The sequence below is a fragment of the Octodon degus genome, unplaced genomic scaffold, assembly GCF_000260255.1.
Source record: "Octodon degus isolate 3935 unplaced genomic scaffold, OctDeg1.0 scaffold00218, whole genome shotgun sequence".
Lineage (NCBI taxonomy): Eukaryota > Metazoa > Chordata > Mammalia > Rodentia > Octodontidae > Octodon > Octodon degus.
Window position 1 is genome coordinate 2,344,623 of NW_004524794.1, and position 20,171 is coordinate 2,364,793.

Sequence of the window (20,171 nt, forward strand, 5' to 3'; positions counted from 1 at the left end):
TGCTTCCATACGTTTCTACATTTGATTCTCTACTGCAGATGTTATTAATTCAGGGATTTCTTTTTTCATTTCCAATCTGAGGTCTTCTATATCTTCATGGAAACTTTAATTCATGTCTTCCCACTCCATGGTTTTTTGTATTAATTGTATTGTATTTACTCACAGTTTTAAAATTTGCAGACATGCTATTTGAAATAATGTATACTTTGTGAATTCTGTATTCTGAAAAATAAATTTTCATAGATATTATGGAGAAAGAAATTTGCTTTCTGTCAAATGTGCTAGAATGTTTTCCTATATCTTAGTAATGACCGAATGCTTGAATTTGCTTTTAGCAGATAAATATCCTCCATATTAATTTCCAGCCCAGCTTGTCTCTCTTTTAAAGGTCACAAGTTTTAAATGAGAATACCTTTTTATGTGATTTTCCATCACATCTGTTTTTAGTTACAGGTAAACATAAGAAGTTAGAAATCAACCATGTATTAAATATTCAAGAAAAAACTACTCTTCTTTTTTCAAGTATCAATATAGAATCTTATAAATGTTAAGTAAGAATTATTGAAGAATAGAATGTAGTTAATTTTCTCTTTGGAAAATATTATTTCCATCATTAGCCCTCATTAACAGAGACTATTTGAGATGCAGGTTGTATCATGGCTGTACTTGTGCAGATTAATTTGGATGTCACTGAAGCATGTAGAACTCGAAGATGGTGGAGAGCATGTCACCTCCTGTGTACAAGCCTTAAGTAATTTGTGAAGTGTGAACTTGGGGCATTCATGTTCTGTGATGTGCATGATATATAATTAATGTTATATCCTTTATCTCAACACATGGGGATTAGGTAGCTTCCTTGATTGATTGATGAGAGGCCTTTCAGGTGGATCTAGAGGTTGGAGAATGACAAAATCTGAGATTCCAACCACAGACATTTTTTTTTTCTCTTCTTCTTCTTCGTCTTCGTCTTGGTCGTCGTCGTCGTCGTCGTCGTCGTCGTCCTCCTCCTCCTCCTCCTCCTCCTCCTCCTCCTCCTCCTCCTCCTCTTTCATTTTAGGGAAGGGTCTACAATGTGTTCAGGGTCTCACTACTAGATCAGACTCGTAGTGATCCACCTTACAGCCTCCCAAGAGCTGGGATTAGAGGCACATGCCACCACGCCCAGTCTCAATTGCCATTTTAGCAAACCCCGGGGGGGTGTGACCAGCACAGCAGGCCCAGGGATCGAACTCCCGGCCCCTGCACTTGCTTGCAGGGACTTTAATTCACTGAGCTATGTGGTTGGCCCTCCCAACCATGGAGATTTCATGTAGTTTTCCACCTTGAAGAAGAGGGAGCACATGACACAGGATGAGTGCAGCTTGTGCTTGCTGAGCAGCAGCAGGTGAGCGATGGCCTTAGTTATTCCAAACTCGTGGGAAGTAACTCTGCCATGATGGAGTCAGTTTGGGAGTGTTTTGTTGTTGATGTTTGAAACCCAGAAACTGTAAAGGAGAGGCCGGGGAGATGGCTCAGTAGAATAATCACTTCCCTGGCAAGTGCAAGGGTCTGAGTTCAATCCCCGGTTCTGCAGGGGGGGAAAAAAAAACAAAAGAAAAGAAACTGTGAAGGAGAACCAAGCTCAGATGACACTACTTTGGTTTAGGTCTTATGATATTTTGAACAGGGAGATCAGTCACCCATTAATAGACTTAGGAATTTCAGAATAGTTATCTATAATATGGGTGCTGTTTTCAGGGACTTTTTGGTAAGTTCTTTTTAAGGAATAGTAAGCTCAAATTATTACTATAAATTTATCTGTAGATAAATGTTAAATTATTTAATTTCATATAATAAAATTAAATATGATGGAGCATACTGTAATTAATCCCCCAAATTATATAAAACTATGAAATGTATTTTGAACCATATTTTAAGTTGCTTTTTATATGAACTCCAACTCATTGCAAACAGATCTTTAGGCTAAGACAAAATCCTCTTTCTAATATCCAATAATTCTACAATGTAACTAAAACTTCATTGAATTGACTTTGTACAGTGAAAAGCCACAAATAAATAACAAGAAAGGCTATTTAAATGTTGTTGCTTTAATTACCTACATGAAATCAAGTATTTGCCAAGTTCTAAAAAGCTTTCTCATCCTTACAAACCTAAGAGCTGCATTTAATTCAATGTCATTTGTCATTCAAGAAATGCAAATTAAAACAATGAGATTCCATCTCACCCCAGAAAGTAGCTATCATTAAGAAGTTAACCAGTGAGCTAGGGAGATATCTCAGCAGTTTAAGTGCCTGCCTGGCAAACCCTAAGGACTTGAGTTCGATCCCCAGTACAGCATGCCATGCCACTGAGCTGGCCACTGAAATGGTGTGGTGGTACATATCTGTAATTCCAGTGCTGGGGAGGCTGAAACAGGAGGATCACTATTAGTCTGAGCTGTATAGCTAAACCCTGTACCAAGTATATAAATTTAAAAGAAAACAATAAATCAACCAAGAACAAATGCTCATGCAGATGTGGGGGAAAAGGGAGCCCTTCTTCACTGTTGGTGGGAATGTGGCTCGGTACAACCACTATGGATACCAGTATGGAGAAAGCTAGGATTGAAGGTCCCTTTCAACCCAACTGTTCCTGGATATTTTTGCTGAAAAACTGAAGACATCATACCACTGTGATATATTTTCACCCATGTTTATAGCAGTGCAAATTCTCATAGGTAAATCTTGGAAACTATCAAATGCCCCTCAAGTGAGAAATAGATAAAAATATGAGATTTTTTAATACAATGGAGTGTTACTCATCTATAAAGAAACATAAACCGAAGGCTTTTGTGGGTAAATGGATGCAGCTAGAGACCATACTGATAATTAAATAAATCAGACCCGCATGTGTAAACATTCCATAGTTCCCCAGTGTATGAACCTGAAAGAATAAGTACAATCTCAAAGATACAATGTGAAAAGGGAAGAAAGAAAGAAGAAAGAAGGAAAGAAAGAGAAGGAAATCCTGTATATATTCAGCTTAGCTTAGATAATTGTACTGCTGATTTCTACTGGTCTGTTGAAAGGAGCTGTTAATGCTTACATTTTTTTATTTTTAATTTTTTGGACCAATTTTTGCATGCTTATATTTGGTACTCTGAACAACTAATTTTAAGACAACAAAATGTAATATAACAACCCATGTTAAATTCCTATCATTTTGTTTAGTGAAATTCTGTATAGTTTCTGATGTTTTTCACTACATTTTATTCTCTTTAAAAATAAAGAAACAAATTTTTAAATATATTTCAACATATACCATTATTAAGCTCTGGGTGACTATTCTTTTATTCAGTGCTGACTAATAAAGCATGTATTTCAAAAATAGACATTAAAGTAAAAACAATTTTGTCCAAATTTTTTTAAATGTAATCATTTATCAGTCCTGATATACTATACATATTCCACTGGCATATTAATTTCAACTAAAATTTTGATTATGAATATTATTGATGACAGTAACAAAGTTTAGTTATAATCTTTTTCCTTTCTCTCTGTATTTAGGACAGGGTCTATAGGGTCTCACTATGTAGATCAGACTCATAGTGATTCTCCTTTTTTCAGCCTTTTTTAAGCGCTGGGATTACAGGTGTGCACCACCACGCCCAGTCTCAGTTGCCATATCAGCGCGCCCTGGAGTGAGGCCGGCATGGCATGCGAGTGATTGAACCCCAGATGCTGCGCTCTACCTAAGCAGGTGCTTTAGGCCACTGAGCTGTCAGGCCGGCCCATAATCTATTATTTGATAGTTAAGTATATCACCTGACTTATATCATAATGACATTATGAGAGATACTGCGTTCTGTTACCTAATTTACAAATGAAAAATTGATGAAATTAACAGGCTCAGTTTAATATTCCACATGCATTGGAAAAACTCACTGGCTGTAAGTATAGATAAACAATAAGTTTAATACGAGTCAATTCCACTTTCCTGAGACGTAATTATAAATAACTTGAAAATGGGATCCTCATCTATGGAAAATGAACTCAGGTAGCAATTTTCATTTAATTAGTGGAGAAATGGGCAGGCCCCAAATTTGGTTCAAGAATTTGGAGAAGACATACCATCAATGGAACATTGAAACTAATTTAATAGATGCTAAATTGCTGACTAATGTAAATGCCTGTGAAATACAATATTTATGGTTTTTGGCTACATCAGGTAGAATGGTAACCTTTCTTTAGACTGCTATGGCCAAGAATCATTTTCTCTACTTTTAGACAAGAGATGTTGGTGTTGCTATCAATTTTCCACCTGTTAAGATCACAAGTTACTTAATTGTAAAGGTAATAAAATGGTGAACTTTTCCAAAAATGATGCTAGCATTAAGAGTACATGGTTCTAATAGGCTGAAAAATGACCTCCCAGAGTATTGTTTCCCCAGTTACCAGAACCTGTGAATATGTTCCAGGCACAAGCTAGGGGCCTGCTGATACGATTCAGCTGCAGTAACGTCAGAGACACAGTCTCTCATGCCTGCTTTGGGTAGGACTAGCAAATCTCCAGGACTGAAGGAGGAAGTGCAGAGGAGGCAGCCTGATGCAGTGCAGAGGACTCCCTGCTACTGCTGACTTTGAAAGTTGAGGGGTGCTGGTGAGATAGGTGGACTAAGCACCTGCTTAGGCAAGTGTGCAGGGACAGGGTAACGCGTGCCATGCAGGCCCCTCCCTCAGATGTGCTGATCCGGCCACCAAGTCCCAGAGTGGTGGTGCATGCCTGTAATCCTAGCACAGCTGAGGCTGAAAATAGGAGGATCTCAATGAGTCTGAGCTGCATAATAAGACCCTGTATCAAATACATTAAAAAAAAGAAAGAAATTGGAGGGATACTTGGATCCAAGAAATGTGGGAAGATTCCAGAAGTTACAAAAAAACAAATATATGCTTCATCTCCTATAGTTTTCAGACGAGATGCTTCTGTGTTCTCCCCTGATTCTAGCCCCAGGAGACTTCCAGCTTATGTCTGTGCCATTACAAACTGCTAAATTTGCAGTAATCCATTACAGGAGGTGATTAATATAAATTATTTAAATGGGTAAATGAAATAAATACCTAAGAGAGAGTACATGAGCAATAAGTGTTTGTTTCATATGTGAATTATTTAATGGTATGAAAAAGGTACCTCATTTTAGAGGTTCAACTAGTAAGTGACAAATCCTGGATTAAAGTTTGTTGCTATCTGTACAACCTCCCTTTTTTACCCATTAAAAGGCAATTCCTTGCATAATTGTAGTAATAGCCTTTAAATTTTTACCTTATACTATTTTCCTTAAAGGATAACAAGAAAGTAAAGCCCATGGATTCTCAAGCATTTTTATAATAAGCAGATGGCTCAAGATCATTATTTTTGTTTGGCTTTAATTACTTTGAAAAAAATCAATTAATGTGTTTTGTAATTATAAACTTTTTTTATAACCTAGTAATAATATTCTGATGGTGAAAGTCATAATATCACTATCCTATAAGACATCAGATGTGTTCTGTATCTTCACAAGTAACTCATAATTATTTTGTTAGATTTCTTCAGATTTAAAACAGAATTGGGAAATTGATAACGTAGGTACTTTAGATATTAAAAATTCATTCTCAGGGCCGGGGAGATGACTCGGTAGAATAAGTGCTTCCCTGGCAGGTGCAAGGGCCTGAGTTCAATCCCTGGTTCTGAAAAGCAAAGAAACAAAACTAAACAAACAACAACAACAGCAACAACAACAAAAACCAGTTCATTCTCCTAATAGTTACCTATTTCATGGTCCAGAGAGATGGCTCAGCAGCTTAAGTGGCTATCTGGCAAATGTTAGGTCCTGAGTTCAATCCCACCCGCTTCCCCCAAAAGAAAGTTAATCATTTTAAAAACAATTTTAAATTTGATACTTTTAAATGTGGACAACATAGAAAATAATTTCAAGAAAAATATATTTGAAAAGCTGTAATTCTTTTCATTGTTGCTTTGCAATAAAACCAGGGTCTTGAAGTTTCTTTTTAAATGTAACACATAGTCTAAATTATCATACTTTAAACTAGCCAGAACTTAAAAATTATTCCTTCTTTTATTTGTGCAAAGAAAATCCTCTGATGCTATTACCACCAGTCAAGTTGTAGAGGGTGTTTGAATTTTATGAAATCACTAGTCTTTTTGTCTTTTATGTTACATTGTTTTTCCTCTGGATGTTATATTAGTACTATTGCCCCTGATTCTTAGATGCTTCTTGTGTTTTAGGACAGGCTCTAAAGGGTCTACAGGGTCACACTGCATACGTAGATCAGACTCGTGGTGATCCTCCTGTTTACAGCCTCCTAAGTGCTGGGATTACAGGTGCACACCATCACACCAGGTCTCAATCCTTGTCTCAGTGTGCTCTGGGGGCGGGGCATGCACAGCAGGCCCAAGGATTGAACTCCCGGCCCCTGCATATGCCTAAGCAGATGCTTCTGTTTTGTGTACCAAAACAAGTTCATGCTAAATCTCCATGATTGAAAAATCACATCTACCTTGTATATTAATGCATCCAAATGTCTAGTTTGGTGTTCAGCACATAAGATTTCAGTGTGTATTTGCCAAATATGTAAATATGGATGTAAATTCTAATTCAGTGTATCTAGTAGGCTTACTTTAAAATGGTTATATTTTAGAAAGCATATTTTTTATTTTTTATATTTATTTATTTATTTATTGGATATCAAGTCTCACTAATGCAGTTCAGACTCATAGTGATCCTCCTATCTCAGCCAGCACAGCGATTATAGGCATGTGCCACCACGCCAAGTTCCTGGGCCAGCATGCACAGCTGAGGTTCCGGGGCTACCATGGCATGTAGTCCTGGGGCTCTAACACTTGCCAGGCAGGTGCTTAGACCACTGAATTATCTCCCCAGCCCTTGAAAATGAAAAATGTTTGCAGTGTACATTTATCTGTTGTCCCCCCCACCTCACATAGTACTGGAGGTTGAACAAACATGCCAGACAAGTATTCTACCACTGAGCTGCATCCCTGATCCTATAATATACATTTAAAGTTCAATGTTAGGACTTATTGTGTAGGACCATGCTTGTTTGACTTCGTTAGACAAATTCAGCAGTATTCCCTTTTAATCCATTTGTTACAAGAAAAGAACCAAAGCAAAACAATAAAATCAAAACAAACTTAGAAACAAGGTGTTTTATTGATTCATAGCCAACAATAAAGGATATGATGTGCCTTAAATGGAGGCAGCATGGTGCTGACTGCTGTACTCCGTGTGGGTCTTGTGTTCTTTGAGAAGTTCTGTCCACTTGAAACTGTGGCTTTTGTTGGTCCAAACTTTGCTTCTTGCCACTTACTCTCTACTGAGTTTAACCCTCTCCCCATGGTACAAATATAAATATAGGTTTGACCAGCTGCGTTTGATTCTAGTGCCTGCCTTTTAGCAGTCACTGCCATGAAGGTATGGCCAGGGCACAACTGTTAGATCTTCATCTCTTTCTGCCATAATAGTAGACAGCCTTTCAGGACTCAATAGCTTGGGAAGAGCGTTCCTTTTGTAAGAGAGATGTGAAAGGCAGGTAAAAGCGGTTCTGTTTACACTGTGTCTCTTCAGTTTGGCTTTCACACGGTGAACAGTAGTCATGCTGCCCCTGAACTTTTCACCCAGACTGTCCTGCTGTGCAAAAAATACACAGAGTTTTCATAGTGGAACCTGAAATTTTGAACTTTTCACTTGAGAAAGCACTACAGGGAATGCAACTATGAATCAGGATCTTAAGAGAGTCTGGAAAATGTTCAGCATTGTCATGTTATATTATTTATATTTGTGATCTTTTTTTAATTGTGGAAATTGTAAAAGGTGATCTGCTATTGTATTGTAACATTTATTAGAAATATATGTCATATAATAAATAGAGCCAAAATAATGGTGCTTACTAATTAAAACTTGGGCAATATTTAAAATAGATTCCACAGATGATTGTGGCAGAATTAAAGCTAGGAGGTGTAGCGATGGAGTTGCAGTAGGTTTGTTGTCAGGTGCCATGAAAGGAAGAGGAAAAAATACAAATACAAACAATTTTAATATAAATCTAATTTTATTAATAATGCAGTAATTTGAGATTTGCCTATTTTGTGTTCTTTGCATTTTCATGTAACGATATATTTTATATCTTAATGATATATTCAAATCCTGAGGATTCACTAGAATTTCAGCTATATATGCAAGATTGTTTTTGAATTTTTAATCTAAGAATTTATTACAAGACACATTTATTAAATATCTATAATGCTATTCTGTTGCTTAAAATTATTAAACTAAATAAGTAGCTAATAGTTCTTCTGTATGCCATTTTTAATATGATAGAAATGATATTTCATAGTGAAACTATTTCATAGTGATTCATACTGCAGAAACTTTCTTATCACTAAGAATTGGTATTTCATAGTGGAAGTTCAGAGGTGTAGGGATGTCTTTGTTCGCACTTGTCAAGTGTCAGACAAAATTAAGTTGGATGCTTATTTTTAAAGGAAGGCAAATAAAATGTTGCTGCTCAGGCAATCATTTGAACGGCTGAGTTATTTTTATAATATAAAAACCGATAGAAACACTTAATATTTGAAAACTAGGATATGTATTTAAATATGTATATGTGATCTGTATATTGTTAAAAGAACAGGGCCGAAGTCCCTTTTTATATCGTGTTGCTATCAATTCATCCCTTTATGTTCTTCAATATTCCTTTTATATATACTTCCATTTAGGGTGTATAAATATTTATGATTGCTGTATTCCTTTGATGAATCAGTCCCATAGACACTAAATAAAGACCTTACTTGTCTCTTACAGCCTTTTTTTTTCATGAACTCTGTTTCATTTGACAAAATGTAGTTGATTTTAGGTTTACAGTGGGGTTATATGTCATTGACACAATTATAAGTTGAAAATAACAAAATTCAGTAATGCCCTGAATACATATAGCCTACCAGCCATCGTAGCTCAGCTGCAAAATCAGTACACTGCAGGATTTTGGCTCCTTACCTTCATGGTCACATTGCTGCCTCAGAGCCGGGGCTCATTGCCACTGTCTAACACTGTAAGTCCGCATCGTATTGTGTGACTCACTTTGGAAAAAACAGTATTCAAAATTAAATGTATGATTTCTGTTGAATGCATATTTCTTACATTTAATTAATTAACCAATTAATTAAAATTTGTGGAGGGTCTCAGTATGCAGCTCAGACTAATACTGAAACTCCTGTTTCAGTTGCCGCAGCTCTGGGATTACTGCATGCACCACCAGGCCTGGTCTTGGCAGCCATTTGGTGCAGCTGGGGAGGGGCTGGTGTGGCATGTAGTATCTGTGATTAAACCTGGGGCCTTGTGCTTGCTTAGGCAGGCACTTAAACTGCTGAACTAACTCTGCTTCTCTGAGTGCATATTTTTTTTTTTTTATACCACCTTGAATTTAAAACATGAGAATTCACAGCATTGTAGATTGGTAAGTAACTTTGTATGTTGCTATTCTGTTTTGTTCATTATTTGCTTGAGACATGCATTTCTCAATATCTCTCCGCATTTAGTCTGTGTCCTTCTTTAAGGCCAAACTAGGTCTCATACGGGTAGTATGTACTAGGCTGCCCTAGGTTTTTGTTTCTTCCATTCATCCACTTTTAATCTATTTAGTATTTTGATTGGAAATTTTCACTTATGTTTAAGATTAATTTTGATAGACTCCCAAAGTACATTTTAAAGTGGTTGCACCTTTTGCATTCCCACCAGCAGTTTATTAAACTTTCTTCTGAGCACTTACTGTAGTCTTTAATATTAGCCTTTCTCATCCATGCATAATAATATTTCTCTGTTGTTTAAGTTTGCATTTTTTTACTAACCATATTTTTAAATACATTTGATATTTGTCTTTGAAAAATATTCATGTCTTTTAAAACTAGTTGGTGAAGAAACTTTATTATGATTTTAAGATATCTGAGGGTTTTTTATATGCCTCATAGCAGCTATGTGCTTTGCTAAGGTTATCTTCTGGGTGGTGACATTTCATTATCAAGAAAACAATCTAATAATAGTTACAGTAATATCTGTGAAAATGAAAATATTTTAATGTTTATAAAATTCAATAATTTAACATTCCCTATTGATTAACAATTGCTTGATCAGAGTAATTGAAACTGATGTTTCTCATTTCTGAAATATACTGCCCAATGTCTATCCTTTAGAGTTTGGGTTTTGTTTTGTTGTGTTTTTGTTTTTGGCATACCTGATGGATCTACAATCACCTATTGAAAACTATTGTAAATTAATTATATATGTGTCTTTGGTATAATCTTTCTAATATCTGTTAATCTGTTCATGGACTATATTCAAATCCATTACTTTTGTTTATATTCCCAATGCCATGATTATTAAACTTAATAATAAATATTAAATCAACTAACACTAATCTTTAAATTTGTGACTATTTCGCAAAGTTATTTTGGTTATTTAATGTTCTTTAAATTCCTTTTAAAATTTAGAAACATTTACTTCCACAAAAAATTCTGCTATGTTCTTGCTTAAGATTCTGTGCAAGTAGTGTTATTTTATACTCTGATTTGTTTGTTGTAAGAATACACACCTTATTTTTTCCAATCATTTTAAATTTTCTGATGTAAATCTATCATCTACAGATACAGTTTTACCTTTTCTTTTCCTTTCCAAACTTATATTCACTTTTTTCTTGCCTTACTGCACAGAATAAGATCTTCACTAACATGTTAGACAACAGTGTAAGAGGAGATCCTTGTTTTGTTTATAGCTGTAGGTAAATTCATTGAGGTCTTCACCATTAAGGTAGTTGTATGTGGGTATTTTTATAGAGGACCCTGATGAGGTTGTAAAATCTCTTTCTGTTTCAGATTGCTGTTTTTCTTTCTTTCTTTTTTTTTTTTTTTTTGGAGGGGGGAGCGGGGAACCGGGGATTGAACTCAGGCCCTTGTGCCTGCCATGCAAGTGCTTATTCTACTGAGCCATCTCCCTGGCCCCCTTTTTTGTTTTGTTTTTAACCAGGTTGAATGTCAGCTAAGGTGGTTGTTTCTTTTTCTCCCTGGCATAAGTATTTAGTATTCTAAAGTTCTCCCTGTATATTGACTTTACCACATCCACCAAACTTTGTACTTTTATTTCTGTTCAAAACACTTTATAGTATTCCTTTATTATCTCTAATTAAGCCTGATGTGTACCTTAATGCATCTTAGCTCTTTTCCAAATTTTAGAGACTATCCAGAATTAGTTTCTATTTTTAATAATAATTTTAATTACATTTTTTTCAAAGAACATATTGCGTATGAATTGAATTGCATCAGAAAGCATTAACTATAGGAAAATATTTGATATCATATATATGATATTAAGCAAAGAGTGGGTACAATGGGAGATGGAGAGGGAAGATTAGCTGTGGAATGAAGAGTGGGATGCAAAATGGCTGCCTGTGTGCTGGCAAGTCAGAGCATCTAGTCTCAAGTCTAAGGCCTGGAGCCCACTTCAAAGTTTCTTGCAAGACTGTGTTGGGAAGCTTTAAGGTCTGCATTGGAAGGCTAAAGAGTACATTGGAAACCTGAAGGAACTGAGAAAGAACTTCCAAAGGCAATGAAAATGCCAGAACTCCTCTGAGGAAGCAGAAAAGAATGCTTTTCTTCCATTCAAGTTGCAAGTCTGTTGGTTGGTGACAGCCACATCCAGGGTGGTCTTCACCTATCATTTGGAGGCTCATGGGTCAAATATCCATAGATACATGCAGTACTGGGTTCTCCTAATCTGTTAGGCGTTGATCAATTCGTTTGAGTTGACACCACAGTTAGCTGTCACACAAATCATTTTAAATTGTTTAGATTTGTTTTATGGTCCTACATTTTAATCTCTCAGTAAATATTCTCTGGGAAATTGAGGAACTTAATTTGATACCATTTGATGCATTGTGTATAAGTTTGAATGCATGTTTTACAGTCTTCTACTATCTTATTAGATTTAATGTATTTTTTCCATTATTAGTAAGAGGATATTACTGAGAGCTGTGAGTGTAATATGTTTTCATGCTTTTAGTTTTTGCTTCATATATTTTGGTAATTATGTGACTAGGTGAAAAGACAGAATACTTCTGTCCTTTTGGAATTGTGACCTTTTGTCAATATGCAATAATTTTCTAAAATAATATACTTGAAAATATTTTCTGAAATGTATTCTGATCATTTAAAATAGCATATTCTGCTTTCTTTTAATTCATATTCACGTTGCATATATTCCTTCACAATTTCATTTTTAATGTAGAACTGTTGACTGATTGTTACTTATAAGTACTAGATAGGTCTTGTAGCTTGACTTAATTTCACATTCTTTAACTTATATTGGGCTTCTCTAGCAGGACAACTTCCATCTTAGTACATTGATCTTATCTTTAATGTATGCAACATGATCCTTTATGTTGCCAAGTGGCTATTTTCTGCTCAGCTACTATTGGCTAGACTGGCCCACATTTTCATTAATGTGGTCAGCAAGGAATAATAAATCCTATTGGATATATACAGTATCTTACTCATGGTGATATAAATAACATGCTGTTAATGTATGTGTTAGTGTACCTGCTGTTCTGTCTGGAGATTGCAAATGGACAATAAGAAAAGAGGGAGGATTGTTTGTTATAGAGGAGCAATGGCCCTAATCTTATAAAAAGACTTGTAATAGTCTTTTCCTACCAAAGAGAATTATCTACAAATATGACTAAAAGTTCTTTCATAAAAATAGAAATTACTGTGAGTTTTTGTGTAAGAAATCAGAGGCTTATGCAATGGCTGGAGGTAGGGCATCAAATATTACAGAGGCTCTGATCTATCAGAATATCTGGAAAAGCACATGGAACAGTTACGCTGATGCTGCAGATCTGTGCTGTTTGTAGGATAAAAGTGTTTTATTCTCCGAAGCATGCCTGAAAGCTCTTCGCAGAACTCCATGTCTTTAGCCAACCCTCTTCCAAAGCCCTTGCACCAGTGTTCAGTATTGCCAGGGGATAACATCTTATCTTACTCTTTGGCACACCCAGCTCTCATTCAAGTGGTTTTTACTGGCACAGTTTGCAGGCACTCGGAATTTGGAGGCATAGATGCTAGGCTCTCCCACTTGTATTTTAGGAGAGAATTTAGAGAAAGGAGGAGGATTCAGTGTTGACAGTGGGCAATTATGTTGGCCGCTATTAATAGTTATTAATAGTTTTATTTAACAAACAAGATGTTGGTAAATAACCTTGTTGTCTTCCTTTTAGCAGATATGAAAGGATTTGTACTTGGTAGTTTCTGAGAAATGGAATGATCCATACCATATGACTGTGTTAGTTTGATAGATGGTACCAAATTACTGTCTTGGAGCAATTGCTTTCCAGGGAGTAACCACAAAAGGATAGAGGAAGACAAATCGTGTTTCAGATGATTTAGAAGTAGAAGTTAGTACCTAAGTCTTTTCTTTATGGATTATTACTCAGCACCTTTGGTTGGTGATTCTGAGGATATGGAGAAAGCTGAAAATGTAAGAAAGTATAGCAACTCTTGACATTTTATTGTAAGATCTAACATCTACTGTGAATTCCTTAAATATTAATAAAGAAGTAATAAAGGATTAAATGTCTTCCCTGAGAGGAGTTATGCCAGCAGTTTTTACATGCATTTTCAACCTAATTGCCATTATCAGTCCATGAAAGGTTTATGCTGCTCTCACCACCTTCTCTGATGAAATATTGAGGTTTAGTTGACTAGTAGTTTTTTGAGATACTGCATTTAATAGAAGGTTACATTTAATAAAGTTTATAAACAGCTGTGGAAAAATTACAAAACCTATGCTATTTTTTTCCTGACAGAAATATTATTCCTTCCTGATTAACATCCTTGAGATTCCTATTTTTTTTTTACCCAGTCTTCCTCTTTTCAAGGCTGCCAAGCATATTGGCTAGAACTGGGGCTTTGCAAGTGGAAAGACTTGAATCTGAATTAAGTTGAAGTGCCATCTGCACTGTTAACTACCAGGGATCTTTAGCTATTTACTTAAGCTCTCTGGAGCTTGGTCCTATCACCTACAAACTAGATGCAATAATACATGACTGGGGCTGGTGAGATGGCTCAGTGGTCTAAAGCACCTAGTTGGAAGAAGCTTAGCAAAGCACAGGGACCACGGTTCAATCTCCCAGTACCACATGCCAGCCAGCCCCGCCCCCTGGTGGGCTGAGCTGGCCACACACACACACACACACACACAAATTAAAAAATAATAATAATAATACATGACTGACAAGGTTATTGTGAAAATTCAAGATAATAGAAGCAACATTGTTAGCACATTGTTAAAACATTAAATTATACATACCTCCTGTGACTATAGGGCAAGAGATTGCAGATTGTACGTTTTTGACTTACCTCGAAATGAATACTGTAAAACCAGATTCTAGAAAAAGTGTGCATGTATTATAAATTATTTTTCACTTCCTTGTTGCTTGGAGAAAGTACCTGAGACCCCCAACTTAAAGGCGGTCTTAGAGTTTTCATAGGATTCCATGGTTGCTTGCTTTCAAAGAAGAAATGGCATGGTAGTCTAACATGGTTTAGGAAACCTGCTCACACCGTGACAGCCAGGAGGAAGGGAACATGAAAGGAGGATCTAGGAAAGAATACACCCTTCCAGGTCACACCCCAGTCACATACTTATTCTGAACATGCCCACATCCATTAGCATATTCAGTTGTGAACTCAAGATTAACCAGTGAATGATTCTTCTCTCATGATCCAGTCACGTCTCAAAAGCCTTCCCTATATTATCATGACACTTCTGAGGCCCATGTGAAATCTAAATCATAATATTCTGCCCCTGGTAACTCAAAGTCTCTTTTCTGTCTTATCAAGGAAAATGCATTGTGTCCATCAGTAGGACTTGCCTAAGTCTCATTGCTGAAGAGACCAAATTTAAAGTCTTCTCTGAGACTCAAATTGGACTCTTGCCAGTACACTCCTTTATCAATCAAAAAGAAATTTAAATATTTCCAACATAATGTGGCACAGGGCAAACATTCCTATTTCCAAAAAGGTAGTCTACAGTGATAGAAAGGGTTGAGACCAAAGCACAATTGAAACACGGAAAGGCAATACTGGAACTTTTATCATCCAACACCCGAGATGGGTTGTGGTGCAAAATGAACGCCAAAGGGATTGGGCATCTCTGCCCCTATGGTCTTGCTAGTTGCAACAAACATAGCCTCTCTAGAGCTGGCTTTACTCACTCTCTGTAGCTTTCCTTGCTAGATTTAACATGTTTCTGGCATCACTATCTTTTTGGTGTTTTCATTTTAAGTTTGGTTTCACTCTCCCAGCTTCATATATAGCCCACAAGGGGCACATTGCTTGGCCTCCCAGGCTGTTCTTTGAACTCTTGCCTGAAATGTCCATGACTCCACAACTCTTGCATTCTTTATGCTTGTGATATAAATACCATATGGATGCTGCTAAGGTTCACTTCAGGCTTGGGCAATAACATGGCCTCTTAGACCATGGTTGCAGAGACCTCTGTGTTCCTGGATTATTGAATTTATTGATATACTTGTCAGGAGTAGCTGAATGAATAGTGTACATTGGGAATTTCTTCTAAAAGCAAAGCATTTGAATGGAATTTGCCTGTTAACTCTTAAACCTGTAATGGATATGGCGTGGATGCTTTCGAGGCATCTTTCCTGTTTTCCTGATGCAAAGCACTTGACTTTAAAAGTGTTACTAATTTCAGCAGTGAAGCTTTCCTGCCTCCAACTTCTTCCTTTCTGGTCTTGCTATGCATTTTTCACATTTAGGCCTTAATTTTTGCTCCTTGTTCTCATTGTAAATTTAGCTGAAGAGCAGCCAGCCTTGCCTACACTGCATCCTGAATTTGAGGTACCTTGAAATTTACATTGCCAAATTAGTTAGTCCTCCACATTTAAGTTCAGTCTCATACAAAGTCTTAGGATATGACAAGAAATCTGGATAAATTAAAATGTGCATGGTTCCTAGTATAAAAAGGGATATATATTCATTTCTGGCAGAAACTCCCTGATCCTTAGCTTACTGTCTGCATTCCTGTCAGTGCCCTGTTCCTCTGATCTGAACATAATCAAGTTCTAGTTACAGTAATCTAAGGCTTTTCTTCTCTGACTTCTCCAAACCTTAACCAGATACCTCTTGCAAACTCATTCTAAAGGTTTCTCAGCCAGATGGTCCTGTAAGATCACAGCATTGACTCCACTCCTTGTACTACTTTCTGTATTAGTCACTTTTCTGACATGGTGATAAAATACCTGACAGATACAGTTACCATAGTTATCAATCTACTTCGATTTACCATTTTCAGAGCACTCATTCTGTGATGTTTTCTCACTAAAATACAAATAGCATAGCCAAAGGACACAACAAGAAAGCTAATGATTGTGTGCCAGTTATGATAGAGAGAGAACAGTAGCGAGGCATCAGGAACAAGAATATGCCCCTTCTTGTATGTCTCTGTGACCTGCCTCTGCCAACCAGACCCCATGTCTTCATAGCACATGCAGCTACAAACTCACCAATGCAACTCACTCGTCTACTGAGTATGGTGCCTTTGTGATCCCATCACCTCCCAAATCCGCACTGTTGAGATACTGGTAGGGCATTTTGGATTTACACCCTAATGTAAAGCATGTTTACAAATAGTATGAATAGCTACTACTCAGTTGGATATTTCTAGGAACTCAAGTTCTACCCAAACTTCTTTTATTTATTTTTTATTTTTATTTATTGGCGGAGCCAGGGATTGAACTCAGGCCCTTGCACTTGCCAGGGAAGTGCTTATTCTACTGAGCTATCTTCTTGGCCCCCTCAGTTGGATATTTCTAACTTGACTGAGTCACATATGAAATCTTTTATGTCTTGAGTTTTTATAAATGAAAACAGTGAGAAGGAAAGGGAAATTTTTAGTGAGAAAATATAGACCATGATTATATCCTTACAAGAACGTATACATTTATACTGTAATTTAGTAAACTTATACCCATGTTTTCCTTCTCTGGGAAATCAACCTATAGCACTCCATAACTATGTCTTTTTATGCTTTGCCCCAGTGCAGTTGACATACAATTTTTGGAATAGCTTCAGAATATTGGTAATGAGTTAATGGTACTCATAATGGAAAAAAAAAGCTTATGTTTTGCCAACTTGATGAAAAGTAAATGCTCTTTTATAATTTTGTGTACTTATTTGTGCTAATGTATTTATAGTCATCAAAATTTTGGTGTAAATATTGTCCAGTTTTCATAATAGTCATAAAGAGGGCTGGCCAAATACTTCCATGGATTAAAGGGCCTGCAAGCAGATTCAGGAGCCGGGGTTCAATCCTTGGGCCTGCAGTGCCAGCTCCACCCCCAGAACGTGCTGAGACAGAGAATGAGACTGGGTGTGGTGGCATGCGCCTGTAATCCCAGCACTTCGGAGGCTGCAAACAGGAGAATCACTATGAGTCCAATCTATTAGTGAGACTCTGAACACCCTGTAGACCCTTCCTTAAAATACAGAAAAAATAAATAGTCATAAAAATATTTAATCTTGGTGCAGTAATATCTTTGTGATATTTATCTATTTCCAAAGCACTGACAAATTATTATTTGAATGTTATAATAATTTGCACATTATCACTATTATTAATGATTAAATTATATTGATACTCATTTCATAGTTTCCTTGATTTTGAGAAGACTTACAAAGGGGAACAGTATGTTTCAGGATTAAAGTATGTAGATGCAACTATTTGCAATACTTTTCTAAAATTCACTCTGTAACATTTTGCTTAAAAATTTATCTTTGAATTAAAGTGTAATTTCTTGAAGAATATGGAATATTTTCTAAAAAACTGAAATATGGAAGAGGTAATTGTAAACAGAGAATTCTGCTATTAGTAAGTTTTGGCTTTCTCCTTTTGACAAAGGAGATACTCTATTAAATAACTGTTTTGTTGTTGTTTGATGCTGAGGATTGAAGTTAGGGCCTCTCCCAAGAAAGCATGATTAAACTGTACCACTGAGCTACAATGCTAACTACAGTGGTTATCATATTTTCTTTCTTTTTTAAATTTCACAGTATTTATTGTAATACATTGCAGTCTTTCAAGCAGTTATTCATATAACTAGATATATGTGTGTAAAATTGGAAGAAGAAAGAAAAAAGTATGTAAGAAATTAAAAGAAAAAGAACAAACTTTTGAAAACAGGAGGCAAATTAAGTATTATCTGTTCCTTTCCATAGGCCAGCAGACATGCACAATGCAGTTGTCCAAACTATCTTGCTTACATACATTGATAAAGTATCTTTATCTTTCCCCCACTTTTCCCCACTCCCTTTTCTGCCCTTCTCCTCAAGTCAGTAACTCTTTCCTTTTGGATAAACTCATTCCCTTTTCCCAGTATCAACTGTTCCCTTCAGATTCCATTTCATCTTTAAGGTTTTCACATGAAGGAGACAATATTGTTTGTACATGTGGATCTGATTTATTTCACTTAAGAGTATAGTCTTTAGTTGCATCCATTTACCAACAAAAAACCTAAATTTATCTTGTTTTTTAGCTGAGTAATGCTCCACAGCTCTCTTTACCCTAAGATCATGGGATTTTTGACCTTGTAGATGCCCACTCAGGCTCCAAATAGATAGTTGTGGTCTGGCCTGTTGACATATTCCATACCTCTGGCTACGGCAGATAGCTTATGTGTGGTCCAAAGACCCAAAGTGTGTTAAGGAGCACTGATTCCAGGACTTATTTTAAACTGCTGGGAAAAAGGAATTCTTTCTTGTGGGCCTGCTGAATGGCTCTGATGTAAGCCTGTGGAGATGAGAAACATCTCCCAACATTGGGAAACTGTCCTCTACTGACCCTTACATCCTGAAAACAAGATCTGAGGCACAAATAGAAGTTCCTTATCAAAACATTCAGTCAGGATTTACTTAAAGTAATAGCTATTTCTGGACTTTACTAATAGTGTGAGATGACATATTACATTTTTTATTTAGATGGTGTGTTACAATTTTTTTTTAGACAGAGTGAATTTTAGAAAAATATTTGTGAAATGAATATGTAACATGAGATTAATAATAGACTGCACATTATAAAACTTATTTACAAACTTAAATGTATATAACAGTAAAATTTGACTAAAATAGACATGAAGAATTTACAGATCAGTCATATAATAGTTCACTCTATGTCAAAATCAAGAAACTTTTAGTCATATAATTAGAATTCTCAAAGTAGGAGGGGTAGGCAATAAATATTTACAGATGTAACATTTCTGAATTTAGTTAACATTATAGCACCACATTTCCAAGAAAACCGAAACTTTTGCACAAAAATATGAATAAAATCATTCCAAGATACACAAAAATGAAATTGTCCAAATCTAATTGTAAAGAAAAAAATCATTACAGCATATACATAGAGAAAAATAATAGCTGTGGAAGAACAAAATTAAATGGCATCTTATTCTACATTAGAAAAAAAAGAGCAAGTGGGTAAGAAATTACACTTACATATTCAAAGGACTGAAAAAAATGATCTGTCCTCACTGAATTTTATACTTAGCCAACACACATTTGAAAACTAAAAATCAAATATTTTTCAGTTATCAAAAATCAGAATATTCTGTTATCTCCAGATGTAGCATATAGAAAATAACAAAGATCATAATCCAGAAGGCAAGAGAAGTTGCTGTATCATCCTAGATAAACAATAATAAAGAGCTCTCAAAATGTCAGTATGCAGGACTATGTAAAATATAATATTAGCCAAACCCATTTAAAAGGTCATTGAAGATTTCCACAAAACAGTATCAATCTTATTTCAGGTTATATTCATATATTTTCGTGTATGTAAGTGTGTGTGTGTGTGTGCACGTGTGTGTGTGCAAAAGAAAGAAAAACTAATATGAAGTCAATGAAAATGAAAATACACTTTTTAAGATTTCTGATACTAGGAGAAAATATATCATGTCTTATAAGTAGAGTGTAATTCACAAAACAGTATAAATCATAAAACAAAAATTAAAATTAAATAATATTCAAAAAATTAAATATTATTTAAATCAAAACTATTG

At 35.8% G+C, this 20,171-nt stretch overlaps 1 protein-coding gene across 2 annotated transcripts in view; it reads left to right on the forward strand.

The window, feature by feature from the left end:
- Positions 1-20,171, forward strand: part of Ccser1 (coiled-coil serine rich protein 1) — a 610,743-nt gene that overhangs the window by 253,570 nt on the left and 337,002 nt on the right. The gene's annotated exons all lie outside the window — the stretch shown is intronic.